The following is a 17,192-nucleotide window of genomic DNA, read 5'->3' on the forward strand; positions in this document are numbered from 1 at the left end:
TGAGTCATAGCTATTACAGATGGCATTAGTGGCAGGTTTTGCCCTGGTTTACATTCTCATCAAAGTATCAAACTAACTTTTGAAGGTTAATATGAAATTTTCAGAGAATTACTATGTCTGGCTGAGGCCAGATGGGACATCTGGATCCATCTTCTCCAATCCCTGCTCAAGTAGGGCCATCAGAACAGGGTGCCAAACACCATGTCCAAGTGGCTTTTGAATATCTTCAAGGATGGAGATTTCACAGCCTTTCTGTGCAGCTTATGCTCCGTCACTCGCATTGCACAGAAGCACATCCCAATGTTCAGAGAGAATCTCCTGTGTTGCATTTTGTGCCCACTGACTCATGCCATCACACTGATCATCATTAAAAAGAGACATAGAAATGATCCATTCTCTTTGCACTCTCCCTTCAGGTATTATGTACATTGATAAAGTCTTTCTTGAGCCTTCCCATTTCCAGGCTGAAGAGTCCCAGCCCTCTCAGCCTTTCCTTATAGAAGAGGTGCTCCAGTTCCTTCATCTCCTGATGACCTTTTTTTGGACTCCCTCCACTATGTCTATGTCCCACTTGTTCTGAGGAGCCCAGAAGTAGACTCAGTACTCCATGTGGTTTCATCAGTATTGAGGATCTAGGAAGAACAATCTCCATTTGCTGGCAACACTTTGCTTATGCAGCCAAAAACGCACTTAGCTGTCTTTGCAGCCAGCACATGCTGCTGATTCATGTTCAGCTTGGCATTCACCTGGATTCCCAGGTCCATTTTTGCAGAGCTGCTTTCCAGCTGGGTGGCCCTCTGGTGCCTGAGGCTGTTTCTCCCCAGATACAGGACTTGACACATTCCTTAACTGAAGAGCATGCTGTTTTTGTCAGCCCATTTCTCCAGCCAGTGGAGGTTCATTTGGATAGAAGCACAGTCCTCTGCCACATTAGCCACACCTTTCAGTTCTGAGTCACCAGCAAACAAACTGGGGATGCACTCTGCCCCATCATCCAGATCATTAACAAAGACACTGAACAGTACTGGACCCAACACCGACCTCTGGGTAACCATCTTCCACCCTTTAGGCTCAGCCATCTGGAGAGTTTTTGGTCTAATTCACTGTCCATCCAGTCCATACTTCATCAACTTCTTGATGACTAACTTATGGGAGACAGTATTGGAAGACTTAAGGCTGCTTATTTTGCCTGCTGATCTCCATTTTTTATCACTTCCTTTGACTGTTATTTAATTTTCTCCTCTTTTTTGATGCTACCAAAAGGCTAATGCAGACATTTAATATATGTAAATAGTTACACTCTGCAATAAGCTAAGGTTTAGATCTGCAGCAAACAGAATTCCTGTATTTTCTGACAATTGCTAGTTAATTAAAATGGGGGTTTCTACCCACTAAATGTTAGAAATAATAGTGCAGCATAAGATATCTTGTCCTTTGCGTTTTCATTTAACATTCAACATATTCTGTACTGTATTTAAAATACATACATTAATGAAGCATATTTCTCATGGGCTACTGGAGGAAGTAAAGATATGGAAGTAGTAGGAATGGAGAAAGGGACACTTCACCTATTACAATGCTCCGAACCCTTGATAGCCTAATAAGCATGATTTGTATATGCCTTGCTAAAACAACCATGGTAACACTGGTAAAGACTGATGTTTAGTTAATCAGAAATTGGAAGATCTGGCTTTTCCATACTTTGGTTTGAATGAGTTTGCAAATTCTTCTCTCCAGGGGTTTACACCCTGCAACAGGAAGAAGATATGTTAAATTCTTCTGCTTTGCAAGAAGGGAGTGTACAGGGCCTTGCCTTTAATGAAATATAAAAAAAAAAAAAACAAAAAAAAAACCACAGCTTTTTCACTGGTGAGATTTTTGTAAAACTGAAAGGAAATTCAGGATAGAAGCATTTTTTCTTCTGAAAACAGAACACTGCTTTGCTGTTTATGTTTGTTTGTAAGAGCTGCAGGAAAAAAAATAAGTATATATTGTCCCAGGAGGTGCCAAAGAAATAAGAGAGATGGGAAGAAAAAAAAAAAAAAAAGAAAATGAGTATAAAATGCCAAACATTTTGTCAGGAAGTTATCTTTTCAAACTGTAAACAGGAGAGAAGAGCCACCCTAAATGAAGCAAGGTGGATCCAACCACTGTTTGTCTCTCACTGATTTTGATCACACAGAATTTTCTTTGTGTGTACATACATCTTGCATCTTTAATTTCAGCATACTGCAAATGGTTAAGAATATGTAATTTATTCTGCAGCTGTACATGAACTATTTGTTCTTACATCATCTTATACCACCTATATGTGTCAAAGGTTGACAAACTTTCCTAAATGCTTATGCAACGAGGAAAATAAAGTAAAAATATTGCTCATTATCACTAAGAACTTCTTTTGGGGAAGTGTGTTGTTAAAGGAACAACTGAAATAGATAAGACATGAATAAAAGTGCTTTGGACCCATAACTCCCTTCACTGAACTGGAGTTTTGATTCGTATTTTGTAACATAATTTATATGAATGGTGCTGCAAAAGTCATGAGCCTAAATCCAATAAAGAGTGAAATGGTGCTGTAAACTGTTAGCAATGTAATATAAACAACAGTAACTTACAACTCCCCTTTGCTTCCTTTTCTGTATTGACAATACTGTTGATTTTATTAAGCATGCTGTAAGTGATAGGGTAATTTCAATACATTGAAGAAACACAAGTACAGTCCTTTCCTTTGATAGCTTACAATCTAACATCTTGTCTCTACTGAACCACTAAAGCGCTGCTGCATCCTGGGCTAATCCTGGTAGCTCACTTCCCTGGGGAATGTGGCAGTATGGACTGCAAATATGGGAGCTGTAGAAATCTCCTTTGAACACATATATGAAAGATGAGGAGTGGTTTGAAAGCAGAAAGTGAGCACACTTGAAAGGACAAGAAAACTGACAAACAGCACTGAAAGAACTTTCAGGAAGGTGTGAGGATGAGGCAAAGAAAACAGCAAAAACAAATAATGCTGCAGAAGAATATAGCCAGAAAGCACGATGGCAGAGTTCAGGTATCAGAAATATTATTCAGAAAGCACTAAATGGAGAGTTGTATGTGCACTCATGTATGTCCTCTCAACTCTGTATTTCTGGAGAAACATTTACAATGTCTCCTCTTAAGTTTGCTTATCTAATTAGAAATTATAGGCAGGAGATAGTTTAGCTTTTCTAAAAACACAGCAAAGAAAGTAGTATCATTTTTTCTCATTAAAAAGAGTCTTTTCTTTTGAGAAGCAGCAGACCTCCTGTGCTTTCAGGGCAAGAAATTCATTACTCTCATGCATTTCTGCAACTCTATTTAAAAAAAATAAAAATAAAGATCTGTTCACCTTCAATCAACATAGAAAAATCTATGAGGCAGCTCTCATCCTGCAAGGACTAGTGTCTGGACTTAGAAGGAAGGTGTTATTTTGCACTGTCCCAGATACTGGTCACAATGGGAAGTGGCGGGGGGAGGGGGGTAGGGTGGTGAGAGGTGCAACAAGCTGGTTTTAAAGACTTAGGGAGAAAAAAGGATATATGGATCCATGGACATGGGGACTTCGAGAAAGCACCAGAGGATTTAGGGTTTAAGGGTTTGCCTGGGCTCTGAAAACTGTGACTTATGTGTAATGAGACAAGAACACTGATAAGCTGAGAAGAAGAACACCAACAGAGACTTGAATGTTGCCACTCCATACGGTAGAAGAGGTATCAAGACAAAATTTACCTGCTGAGAAAGAAAGGGAAAAGACCATCATGGGATGAACCACATGGGTCATGGGCTAAAAGGGGATTAAAATGCTAGCTTCTGACTAGTCTGACAGTGAATAGGAACACAGCTTTAAATACCTGAGAGAAGATGCGGTAAAAAAAAAGATGAAAAAAAATTATCCTTGTTTTCTTATCTTTCATGTTCTCAATTTTAGATTTAAGTTGGTAACTTCCCAATCTTGTCCTTGACACTTCTATATTTTTTTTTGGAGCTTGCCTTTTTAATACATTTCCTCCTGCAAATTGGAAATGCGCTGTGAGCAGTATTAGTTTGCATCCTTAGCTGCTTTGCTGAAGGAACGATTCAAACTAAGAAAATAATCTGTTAGCAAATGAATTAAAATATTAAAATATTCTTGCATTTTTAATTTTAATGTGTTGACAGTGGTTACTACTGTTCTGATGGCAGAGATATATCAGGAGAAGAACACTTGTAATTAACCAAAAAAATAAAAAAATAAAAAAAAAATAGGTCTACGTTCAGAACCCTGAACGTACTGAGAAGTTCAGCTCATAAGATACACACGGCCACAGTTATGCATATATGGCTATGTTAACTCCAAATTTAGTTCTGGAGGAAGAGCTCATGATCCCTGTTCTGTGCACATGCAGTACTAAGCTACTTTATGATTCTGGTCTCACTTGATGTCAGATTTTTTTTCCCCATCCAAATGTCAGAGCAATTAAGAAAGATTTCTTAAGCTTATGATACACAACAGAGATGAACCCACAAAATTTTTAATTCTGGAAGTCCCTAAGCCCCAGTAAATGTCACACATATAAGACTTCTGTGGGTATCTTCTCTGATAAGTCTCTGCAAAAAATACATCTCCCAGGCTCTATATCCTGAAGAACTAGACTAAACAAAACATTCTGGCAAGCCTTTAATGAGGAGAAGGCATCCTGGACGTACTGTACAAGTCCAACTTTTCTTTGCTTGTTTGTAAGTGAAGCCCAATGGAGGAAACTCTCAGCTTTTCTCGCTATTGCTCTCACGGACAAGAGCCAAGCCCTCTAGTGGCCGCAGAGAGCATAGCTCAAATTACCAATTCACAGGCACAGCTGATTAAACATGGCAGAAGGCCGACAAAAGCAAGCAAGCTAACTAACCCGGTATCTGATTACACCTACAGCTGGACACAGAAGTAATTTGCAGAGAGCTCTTCTGCTTCAGAATCTGGCAGATTCTTGTATTGCAATTACAGCTCTTCTACTGTCCCCTCTGTCCATTTTTTTTGTATTTCCCATCAAGACAAGCAAGAGTACAGCTGCAGAGCTTTCCCCCTCTGTTTGGCTTGCAAAGAAACAAAACTGCTTCTGATGGGTTCTCAGTGATAACAGGCAAAGTATTTGTGGACCAATAGTCAATATGTATAAAAAAATAAAAGAGGAACACACCCCTACTGGTGAAGACTATGCAGTAGTCCTCCTCAAGAAGCAGCCCGGGTCATAGTATTACCCTCCTTTCAATGTCTAGCCCTCATATGAGCACAGCGTGGCTCACCCCTAGGTCCACCCATTCTGGGCACACAGGGAGCAGAGGTGCAGAAAATGTTCCTGTACTTCCTGGGCCAGGCACAACCCTTTACCAGGTGTTCCATCACCAGTTCAAGTCGGGACCTAACAGTTACCATACACTATCCAAACTGCCCCAAAGCTTGTGACTGAGAGGGTAGCTATCAACACTCAGTTACAACTTCCAGAAACCCTGGAGACTGCTAAAGAGCCCCTTCAGAGAGCTGAGAAAGGGTAAAAGATAAGGGAAAATAAGCTGTTGCTTAACCCAAAGTGGGTCCAGTTGGGTAGCTCTTACACAAGGGGAAATCAGAAATAACTTTACTGAGCCAGAGGAATGACACTGATGTCTGACTGGAGCAAGAGTAGTGGAGTGTTTACGCAGTAACACAAAAAGTATTCAGAAAGTATTTTGCATGAAGAGTATCTTTCTACTTGCAGGCTATATACATATACACATATACAGGTGTTACCATTTAGTTTTATTTCAGTTCCTCAAATAAGGACACAAATTGAATTTGGATGCTTTCCAAGTTTGCAAGCTATAGCTTTAGAATGAATTTCACTGCAACTATGCTCTGTTTAACTATTATTTTATTAAACAGCCCCTTCCTACTGTCCTCATTAGTCATTTGTGCCACTGAATTTATTTCCTTCCTTCTCCTTTTACAAGGTTGAACAAAGAGAAACTGTGTAGGACAGATGGTTTGAAAACAGATAAACATTGTAATTTAGAATTGATACTGGGCTTCTTTAAAACCTCACTTTTGCTTGATTCAGTGTCAGGGAGTTCACTTGACAGCAACACTCACTTTTATATCAAATCACCATCCACAAAATAATAGAATAATACATTTCAGTGTAACTGCTATCTGCTGTGTCGTGTCTGCTTGTCCTGAAAGGTCCCTGGGAAAGCAGCAGCAATGACCCAAAATCGTTACTGGGAGGGGAACAGTAACTGCTAAAATTAAAAAGGAGGTATCTCAACACCCTCATTTGCAACTGCTTGTCACTGTTACTTTGATAATCTAAGCTGATATTAGTAGGCTAGTTTCACATAGGTGAATGTCTTGCCTCTTTGTCTTTCCAGAATTGTACATCCAAAAAGTAAGGAAAGCTCTTGATTTATCCTACGTGTATCTACACATCTACTCAAAAGGAGCAGACTTGGCCATGCAGCCCAGCTCCTCAGCTCTGCACTAGGTAGGTTTCATCAATCAGATATTTCTGTTAGCAGGACCCCACAAGAATAACATCAGATGAACCCTGTATTGCATTTTCTCTCACGGAAATCATTTATTTGTTAGGACTAGAAGTCATGGCACCCAAGTGACTACTTTGCAGTGTTCTGATATTATCCCTCTCAGTGACATAATATTCCCTTGTGAGTCAGAAACATTGGAACTAGGCATGAGGTATCAAGCTATCCTTCTTTGCCTAGCAAATTCTTAATTATGTCATTAAGGTGTTACATTGGTGGTAACAAGTTTTCTTCAACCAAAAAAGTATTTTATGGCAAGGTAATTAGGGCAGACTTTTCAGACTGAAGGAGACTGAGGCTCCAGTTCTCTAAAGCAAGTTATAACAGCAAATTTAGCCACGTTTATTCCAATGGAATGCCCTAGAAGCTAGCAAACATGCTGGTCTGAAGTGCTTGGCAGTACCTGACCATCTGGGCTTAGGCACCCAGTAACAGATAAAAGTGGTTTGTGGAAATTTTCTGTGATGGTGCCTTCCTCCAGATGAGTTAAAAACTGAAAGGTACGCATGGTGCTGCATGGGTATCCCTCAGCTACCTCCATGCTGACTTCTAGGGCCACACAACACAAACCAGTGCATGTAGAGATGCTTGCTTTGTATGTGCAGCAAAGCTGTGCAAGACTTTCTGATGCTATGCTCTGTGAACAAAGTGTTTCTAAATTAAGGATCAATTTGAAATTGGGATCCTCTTAAATCCTTATATGTTTGGTTGAAGTGAGTCTTTGCCTTTGCAACCCTCCAGATGTCCATCTTGGCTTTTGGCTGGGTGGGAGGCCCGCAAGACAGGAAGAAGTATGAAAGTTATAGATTTCTACATATATTTGTTCTAAAAAATAATTAGTTTCATTAAACTGAAAGTTAAAACAGGTACACAAGCCGCTATGCCTTGTCAATCACATCCAAGCAAACAGCTTTGTTTTGAGCAGAGAGATATAATTAGACAAATCAATACAGAGGTACTATGTTATTGTTTTCTTGGTATATGCTGTTATTCAATGTCACTGTCATGTCATATAGATAAAATGTAAAATGAAAATGAAATCAATGTTAGTTCATTTTTTATTGCATGGAAAGAAATTGAAATTTAGAAGTGGGTGTCTTGAAAATAAGGAGGATGAATATAAAAATGTGTGTCTGCTTATGAAGTAGAGAAATCATTTTTGAATTAGATTTCTTCCATACCATACTGCAGGAGAGATGGAGAAAGCAATTTGATTATTTAACTGTATTTTAATATAGATATTTTTGGGGGTGGATTAGGGACTTTCTGTTGATGGGGAGGAGTATCGCCAGAAAAATTATCCTAATATTGACTTGACTTTGGTACCAGTGACACCTGTGTCACCTGTGGTACCAGTTATATTCAAAGCGTGGCATCTCTAATTATATCAGTGTCTTTTCTGGATATTATTGAGATGTAGAGTACTGGAAGCAGTAGAAATTAGGCAATGTGGCAGGGGCTCTGAGTTGCTAATCAGTGTTACTGTGGAGTTGTGAAGTACCCAGTGATAACCCAAAGACTACTTCCAAGAGTGCTATTATAGTACAGCCAGTTAATAGTTAGTTTAAGTACATAGAGTACAAACTTCTGTAAGACTTATGACAATGAATACTGAATATTTTGTAGGTAACATTTCTATACTGACATACGTGATTTCACAGAGCATCCTTCTTCTCTGCAAATCAGATATAGCTTTTACTCATGCTGGAAATTGAAGTGTGATTCTATGAAACTAAAATCTTGGCCTCTAAATCAGTGACCAATCTAGGCATCTCAGTCTGAGACACAGATTTCAAGGACAGAAAGCAGGAGGACTCTCTCTTTCCTTCTCTCCCTCCATCTCCCCTTCTTTTTTTTTCTGTCCTGAGATAAGAAACCATTTCTTCACCCTGGAAAGCAGAGGGGAGAAAGAGTCCTTGTAGCCCCCTAGTCCCTCCCAACCCATTTTGAAGTGTGGCTGCATACTATACATGACCCAATTCATCATATCTCCTTGTCAGCACTAAGAGATATGTATTTTTTTCTCCTGATGGACCACTAAAAAAGGAACACAGGCTGATACACAACAAACTTCTGCACAGATTCCAAAGGATGGAAAAAACACCTCTCAGGGGAAGAAAAAGGACTATAAATAAGAGTTCCCAGTGATCAAATGTCAGATGGCAATGTTCCATTTGTTGTTTTTACATCTGACTCTGCAAAGACTGGGAATCATGGGAGAAAATGTATTACCTATCAAGCAGTACAAGCAGTGAAGCATACAAGGTGCATGCTTCACTGTTTCATCACTTGTTTTCACTCTATAAACTTCATGAAAATAGTTGAGGCATAATAGGAACAGGCCAACAGGAAATGTAGCATATATTAATTTATTCTTTAATGCTTAAATTCATCTGGTATTACTTAATTTTGATGGGGCTACTCTGTGCCAAAAGTTAAGCACGTGTGGGACCATAGGATTTTTTTAGGCTGCCTCTCCAGCAGCCTCTTTGAAATATCAAATCATTCACTTGGGCATGTTGATTTGTGAAAAAATAACTTTCTAGAACTTTAGAAAGCAAAATTTTCAGACAAAGGATGTGAAACTAGTCTTTCTCATTTACTATTTAGTTTTTGCGTATAATCCATACTGCAGCAGACTCTAGCCTTGTAGAGAACTGTATAATTAGCTTTTTTTTCCCCCTCCATTAGGAAATTGTGAGGTTGCCAAAGAAAACATATTTTGAATGTATCTTTTATCACGTGGTTCAAAGATCACATAGATCCATGCCTATAATGAGGAACTCACGTGCTAATGTTCTATAATGGTCCAAACTTTACAACTGTAAAAACCTTTGATGTATCACTAATTGGTTTTAGCACTATAGATTAGGCGCTGAAATCAGTAGGCAAGAAATTGCAAGTAGTAGGTGGAGAAGGAATAATTCTGATTCTTACCATATGCTTTGAGAAATGTAAATCATTACAGCATAAGTAGAAAAAGAAGTCAGAACTTGTTGCTTTTATTTTTTAAAAGAGTGTTATAGATTATCTGTATGATCCAAAAATATGCTTTATTCTGCATCATTAACAATCTCTATTTCACAGTTTTTATTTTTGTAGAAACAACACCCATCTTGCCTTCAATGTGCTTCACATTCTCACACCTAATATATGGTGAAGAATATAGTAACAAGGGAAATACATTTGAATAATGTGTGAAAAGTGCCAAACGTTTAATCCATTTCAGACACTATATTACAAAATAGCAAACTGTAACTAGAGGCTTTATTTATGCCATGCAGAAAAAGGAAAAGGGGGCAAATGATGTGAGACATGATATTATAATGGTGGTTCATGTTTCATCTTTGATAGCTTCTTGGCTATTAGGATTTATTATTCTAACAATAATGAAAATCACTGGTGCTATTGCATGAGGATTATTGCCAAGCTGGGAGGAAAGAACTCTATTCTGGAATGGCTATAGGGCTGGTCTGTCTACTCAGAGTATGCTACAGAGGCATGCTCCAGCATACATGATTGTTGCTTTAAAATATGCTCAAGCATTCAGGGTTTGATTGGTCTTAAAGGGAAACTGAGTGATTAAAATTAGTATACACAAACATGCACAAAAACACCCCTATCAGTGTTCTTTGTTCTTGATATCCATTTATCCCCAAACTCCATGACTTTGTCTTTACAACTCAGATACTTTAAATCGTTTATCTCAAGGCACTTTAATAACAACAATAATAACAATAAAAAAGGATAATAAAAAAAAGATAATTTGAGAATCTTTCTGCTCAATTGCCTGGGATGGATTTGTTTAAACCAACAAAAAATCTGAATACGTACTTTCTGTTCACAAATTAATTACCCTTTTTTTTCAAGGTTTGCTTTCCTTCCTTGTGTGAACATGTGGAAATTGAAGCATATGGGGTTTTAACTTTATATATATATATATATATGTAATTATAATGATATTGGGTTTGTTTCTTACATATCAGTAGCAATCCAAGAAGCATTCACTGTGGCATGCTGACTTAAAGCATATCAGAACTCCTACCATTCACCCCAAGGATTTCCTCTTTAATGGAAGCAGAGGATGAAAGTGCTTGCAAACCTACATTAAGCCAAGGTAATGACCCCTTTGTATTGCTTGACCATTAGTGTAAATGAGAATTTATCCACCATTTACAACTGACACTTCTGTTCAGAAGTGTCACTTATGGCCTCCCGCTTAGTTCTTAGTAGAAGTTACTATTTTTAATGATACTTTAAAGGAGCAAGGAGGTAACACAAAATGCATAATATTGCATTAGATTTCTCTTAAGAGTGACTCATAGGGTATCCTTTGATGGTGGGGTAACAGTGATATCTGTCCTTTTGGCCTTAATTCAGATGCTCCCTACTGACTTTGATAGTGTCCTGAAAGTGCTGGCTCCTTTGTTGCTTTTCCTCTCTGGTGTAGTTCACTAATTTAATGTAAGACCTTCATACATTTTTCAGATATATTCTTCCCAGCTGCTCATCTTACTTTTATCTCAGCAATGGATTGCAGCAGTCTTACATCAAACAAATCATTGAAGCCAGTTTTCATCATCGTTAATCTCCGTGCATTTACTCATTTAGAAACAAATCTTTACCTAAGTCAATATTCATTATCATTACACTCGTTGCATTTGTATGCTTAAAAATAACACCTTTCCTTGCCAGTCCTCACAATACTACTTAAGTTAAATGCTCACTTATCAGACAAAAAAAGTATTTGCACCTCAGACAAAGTCACTATACTTGTCCTTCAGTATTGAGTTTCTCATGATACGCTGCTATATGAACAGGACATCAGATCACTATTCTAGTTTATAGAGAATGGTGGAAGGTGATGGAAAACAGCTATTGTTTCACACTAAGATTTATATTCCCACGTCACAAGTATCTTAAAAAAAATACAGTGTAAACAATGGAAGTTTAAACCTAGAGTAGCATAATCATTGTGGTTGGTTGGTAAATGAAGTGTGGTAGAGACAAATTGTTTCTATTGGAGGCAGAATTGGTTTCTATTTATTCTGTTGTTGTATTTATTTTGACTTCGACAGAAATCACACAAATAAACATAAACAGGGAAAATATTAAATATGATCTTGCTAATGGAACAAATTCCATATAAAGAAGAGTTGAGTTTAGTTCCTATAAAATATCAGTGTGGTGTAAATTGCCAGTCCATAGTAGTGATGAAAATTACACTACTGTGACTGCTGTCTTAAAAATAAAACTTGTATGAGTATGGAGGGAGGGACAGAAAAAGGAGAGATTTCCCAAAATAGAGTGTGCAAAGTGATTCCCATTTTCTCTTTTAGAAGTGTCATTGATTACATTGAAATGGTATCATTTAAATTTCGCTCATCTCAACTTACTCATGATGTTTGTCCCCAAGTGTGCTGTGCTCACAGATTCATGAACACATCTTTGTGTTATGAATCAGAACAGAAGTTGTAGGAAAAAAAATATCTGCCATTATTTGCCATTCTTGAATATAATCACAAGCAAAATAGTAGCAAATTTGCTGAGCAGTGGAAAAAAAAAAAAAAAAAAAAAAAGAAAAAGTCCTTTGACTAGCTATTAGTTGAGGATAAAGCACCTATTACAGTGGGAACAGAAGGTATCTGATTTTCTTTGAAATTGGAAAGGCAATGGAAAATGGAAACTCATCCACCAATGGTATGCAGACTATTTTGAGAGTGAACCTAAGCTGACTGACTTCCTTCAGTTGCCAATTGCAGCTTGTTCTTAAGTTGGCATCTCCTCAGTGTGATCTCATTGAATATCACAGCTCACAGGGAATCTAAATACTCTGTAGGGCTGTGCAATATTGTACTTTGCTCATCCCAGTTCTGAAGCAAAGATACACTTTTATGTATTACTGATTTCTTATCTTCCTATCAGTTTTATTAACTGTTTTTTGTGTGTTTTTTTTCCCCCAGTGTCAAGACATGTTGCTGTTTCTGGGGTTTACTCAGTAGAAACTGCTGTAAGCCCCATCACTGACTGAAAACACACCCTCTGAATGGCACATTCAATTGCACAATTTGTGGTAAACTAATTAAAGGAGTCTATCATTGATAATGTAAGAATGGAAGTAATTAACTTAGAGCTATCGTCTGTCTTAGAATTCCTAGAAGAGCTGATAGAGTTTTTTTATTTGAGATTTTTTCTTTTTTTTTCTTTTTTTTTCTTTTTTCTTTTTTTCTTTTTATTTTTTCCCCCCAGTGGAAGAAGGAAAGGATTGTGTGAGGTAATTGTTGACTCATCATTGATCTCACTGCTTTTCTTTTTGTTCACTGAAGTAGAAAGATTGGACAAACTCCTAAAACAAAGAGCAGAGTTCTCTTTCCATCATATGTAAGATGTAAATTATATCCATAAATAGTGGACAGTACAAAAAAAAAAAAATCGTTTTTAATAGTTCACGAGGGCTCAAGACATTTTTGAAGTGTTAGCGTTGCTTGATTTACCTGTAGAGTGAGCTAAATATAGAAATTCTGGCTTTGGTTTCTGAAAAGTAATGTTAAATTTTTATAATGCTTCATCTGTTGTTTTTCTTTTCTTATTTGCCACATTTTCTCTGGTGACCATTAGAGAAACAAACAAACAAACAAGGAAAATAAAGGAATTTAATCTGAATTGTCTACTAAAGAAAATCCAAGAACTTTTATTAATAAAGTTTATTAGTATCTTGTATTATGGGGAGGGAGAGCCTCAGACTAACTTTGTTCCTGGAGTACAGCATTTTGAATATGATATTGAGATTATTTTTTAAAAACTGTAGTGAGAGACATCAGAAAGTACTATATACTTGCTTAATGGTGGCTTGAAACCACACAGCATTACAAAACCTAACAATAAATATAAAACCGATGCAAAGAACTCAAGTGCAAGAAATGTTGCACTCTTTGCAATTGGACAGTCTCTAATCCACAAAAGCACTGTGAATACTAACTCCTTCTGATTTTAAAAGGATCTCTAAATATCTTTGCTTGTCTAGATTAAGTGCCTACACTTCCATTTAAGTCAATGAGTTCTTAAGAGAGTCTATTTTGAAACATCAATAATTTTTATAAATCCATTGAAGGTTGAAGGCATACATGCTCTTAATTTTATTGATAAATGGAAAAGCTGAATTAGGAATACATCATTTTTTTTTCTGCTTAAATTGCATAAGATTCAGATTTTGTCTTTTTATCTTGGATCCTAGTGGTGAATCTTGGATACACTGATGGTGAATGGAGTTAAATTCAGCTGGTGGATGGTCACAAGTGGTGTTCCCCAGGATCAACATAGGGCTTGTATCAGAAAAAGTGTAGGAGCAGGGAGGTGATTTTCCCACTTTACTAAACTCTGGCGAGGTTGCACCTTTTTTACTGCACTCAGTTTTGGGCCCCTCAATGCAAGAAAGACACTGAGATCCTGAAGTGTATCCAGAAAAGGGCAGCAAACCTAAAGTGACATTTCAGTGTGTTTTCCATGGTGCACCCACGGAAACTTTCTCCTTTTTTCTACATTTAATGTTAAGAACAGAGTTTACCTAAATGCTGAATTCTATATTTGTTCATGGAAGTTATTCTGCTTTTCTGAACTCTCATTATAAGAAGATACTTTTCTAGGAAGATGCTCATTGGCATGCCATTACTACGTTCTAGCTCTCATAGAAATGCTTTCTTCCTGGAGAAGAGAAACCTTTTTTACAAGCCTGTCACTGCAAGATATTGCAGCATGAAACTGAAGTCCAGGCTGATTTTCAGCAGTATAAGTGAAAATGGGAAAAAAATTTTACATCGTTAAAATATTCTTAGAAGTAAGTAGCATTAGGTACTCAAATGACCAGCCAAGGAAAGGCATTTTAATGGTTAGAGCATTAATCTATGTATCTGTTTTCCACTCCACCACAGACATCCCTTGTAACCTGAAAAAACAGTTTGTCTCTCTGCATCTCAGTTCTGCATCTATCAGTGGTTTTCTAGGCATTTCCTGACCTTGTGTGAGTTTTATCAAGATAAACATATTAAGCTATTGAGACATCAACAAGATGTCTCCAGTCTACCGTTCTTATCTCCTAAGAAAGTGCAACTAAGAAAGTGATGCTAGTGGAAGGATATAGTTAAAGCCAAATGAGAAGGAAGAACTACAAATAAATACACATCTTGTAAACCCATTTTTTCTTTCTTTTTCCCCTGCATTTAACCTATTTTCAGTAACTGAATTATAAATTATAGGCAAGGGAATCTCAACACAGACTGTAAAAGTTTGCAGTGATAAAAATCAGGCTCTCCAGCAGTTTTTGTAAGGTTTGTCATTTCTGAATTGTGACAGGCATTGGAACAATTCCACCATGAGATTGTTCTCAAGTTACACGATAACTTGATATTCGCTCAATTTATGACAGAAATAATACATATGGGATGACAGTGATTAGAGTTTTTATGTTAATAGTGTATCCACCATGGTATCAGTGACTCTCCTTAAGTTTTACATAAGCCTTTCCTGCTTCCTGGCATAGAAGACAACAGTTTTAATATGACCTGGTATATTCCAATAGATTGTTTTAGTACAGGAGTTGTCTGTTACTTTGTGCTTGAGTGTTGATCAGAAAAGCATATGCCACTGAGCACGCACAGACATAGGATGGCATTCCTGGACAGACCTTGTTGAATGTTTCTCCAAAACACTGAAGGAAGAAAAAAAAAGAATCAGTCAGCCTTGCAGGATAAGGAACAAGTTGACAGAAGGGAAAAACAGAAAGCTGATGTGTCCTGTAAGGAAAGCATTATGCATCTTGTATAATACTGCTCCTTTCTTGGAAAGAAGGAGAAACGGGAATATAATAAGAAATAAGCATCAAGAGAGACCTAGACTCCTGGTGTCCAAAACTGTGGTGTGGTGCTGTTTTGTGGAACCTCTCGCGTTCCTCATTTCAGACCTTATGAAGTAAGAAGATATTATTTCTTCTTTGTGTGGGACAAAATTTCAGAGTACTCTGAGAAAACTCAGAATACTGGGTACTCAATTAATTTTGCTTGTGCTTCCAGGCTATTTAAAGTTGGCCAGGACACCCAAACTTGTAGTGTACATCTTGCAAAAGTTCAACATGATTTTTAAAAGTCAACATTATTTAAAAGGTTAGTTCTTCACTCATTCTATCCTTGTGGGCAAAGAACTACATGAATGCAGCAGCTGAGTGTTACAGTCTGTTCCTGGAGCAGAAGGCAGATCTGAGAGTGAGATACTCATTTCTCCAAATATCAGCCCTATACAAAGAGCAAACACAGGACAGCTTATGTGTAGTTTCCACATCACAAGTGACCTGACCAAAGTACAGAGGAAAATGTAAAGTGATCCACAGGCTGTAGAAGCAATCTGTCCATCCCACAGATGCTGCTTCACAATTGTCACAAAGCTAGACAGTGTTGTGAGATTCTGTATTTATTATGGAGAACTAGGCACTGGAACAATATTGGATGTCTAGCCAATGCCAAAAATTAATTAATTAAATAACACACAGACTAAGCAGAACCAAATATATAACCTCAGTAAACCATTCCACAGGGCCCTGCCAAATAGCCTTAGACAGTGTTAACCAATTAAATCTGCTTTCACCATTCTCTGGGGGACCTAAGTGTTTAAGGTTACAGACACTTTTCAGAGGCTTGTAAATAAATTAAGAGACGTGTAAATCTTCGGAAAAGCAAATGTGGATGAAGTCACTCTTTATATTGATATCAGGGACCTTACCCATGTGAAAGCTGTAATCTGTAAGAACCAGAAAGCTTGTTATAAAAGTAAAGTATTCTCAGTGTTATTTCTTATTCCTGAAATAATATTGATACTCAAGAAGGCAACAATGATATGTTTCCTTGCACTCTAGAGGTGAAAGCAGGTTGACTTTTTCCCACACTCTGTTGCAAATTAAACTTTGCCACACATAATACTCCTGTTCCCTCAGCTAAACAAAGAGGAAAAAAAAGATGAAAAGAGTAAGGGAACATCCACATTTATTTGGCAAGTTTGAATACTGAGAATTTTAGACTAAACTTAGAGAAAGGTAGTAAGGCATCTTACCTTTTTACTAGCTGTGCTCTCAGGATGTTTAAAAAATATCCAGAGCTTAAAATATGATGACTGTGCTGATTAAACAAGGTTGGGCTGAAAGATGTTCTGATGAAGAAATAAAACAGATTTTGTGCTGAGTAAATAAGTAAATTCCTGACAGTGAAATTGTACTGTAACTTTTCTACCAGTTTGACTACTAGAGAATCCCTTTTTTTCCAGCCTGTCTGCACAGAAAATTAAATGGTAGAAAGCTAAACTCATGAGATTCAGTATTCTAGCAGGATGATAGAGAAATTGTTCATTTAAAAAAAAGAAGAAAAGAAAAAAAAAAAAGAAAAAAAAAAGAGTAACAAATGCAGTGTTCTCTGAGATGATCCACGGGGAATTAGACACTACATCTTCAGACTCAGATTTCACCATTAATTCCAAAAAGTTGGAAGGGGTGCTGTACAAAAAATGCTGCACTGACGTGAACTGTGAGGTCCTACTGACCTTACAAATGCTGTATAACAGCATGCATCACTGAAAGAAGATCA

Source organism: Coturnix japonica, chromosome 2 (assembly GCF_054131305.1).
Source record: "Coturnix japonica strain WE chromosome 2, WE-NBRP24, whole genome shotgun sequence".
Classification (NCBI taxonomy): Eukaryota; Metazoa; Chordata; class Aves; order Galliformes; family Phasianidae; genus Coturnix; species Coturnix japonica.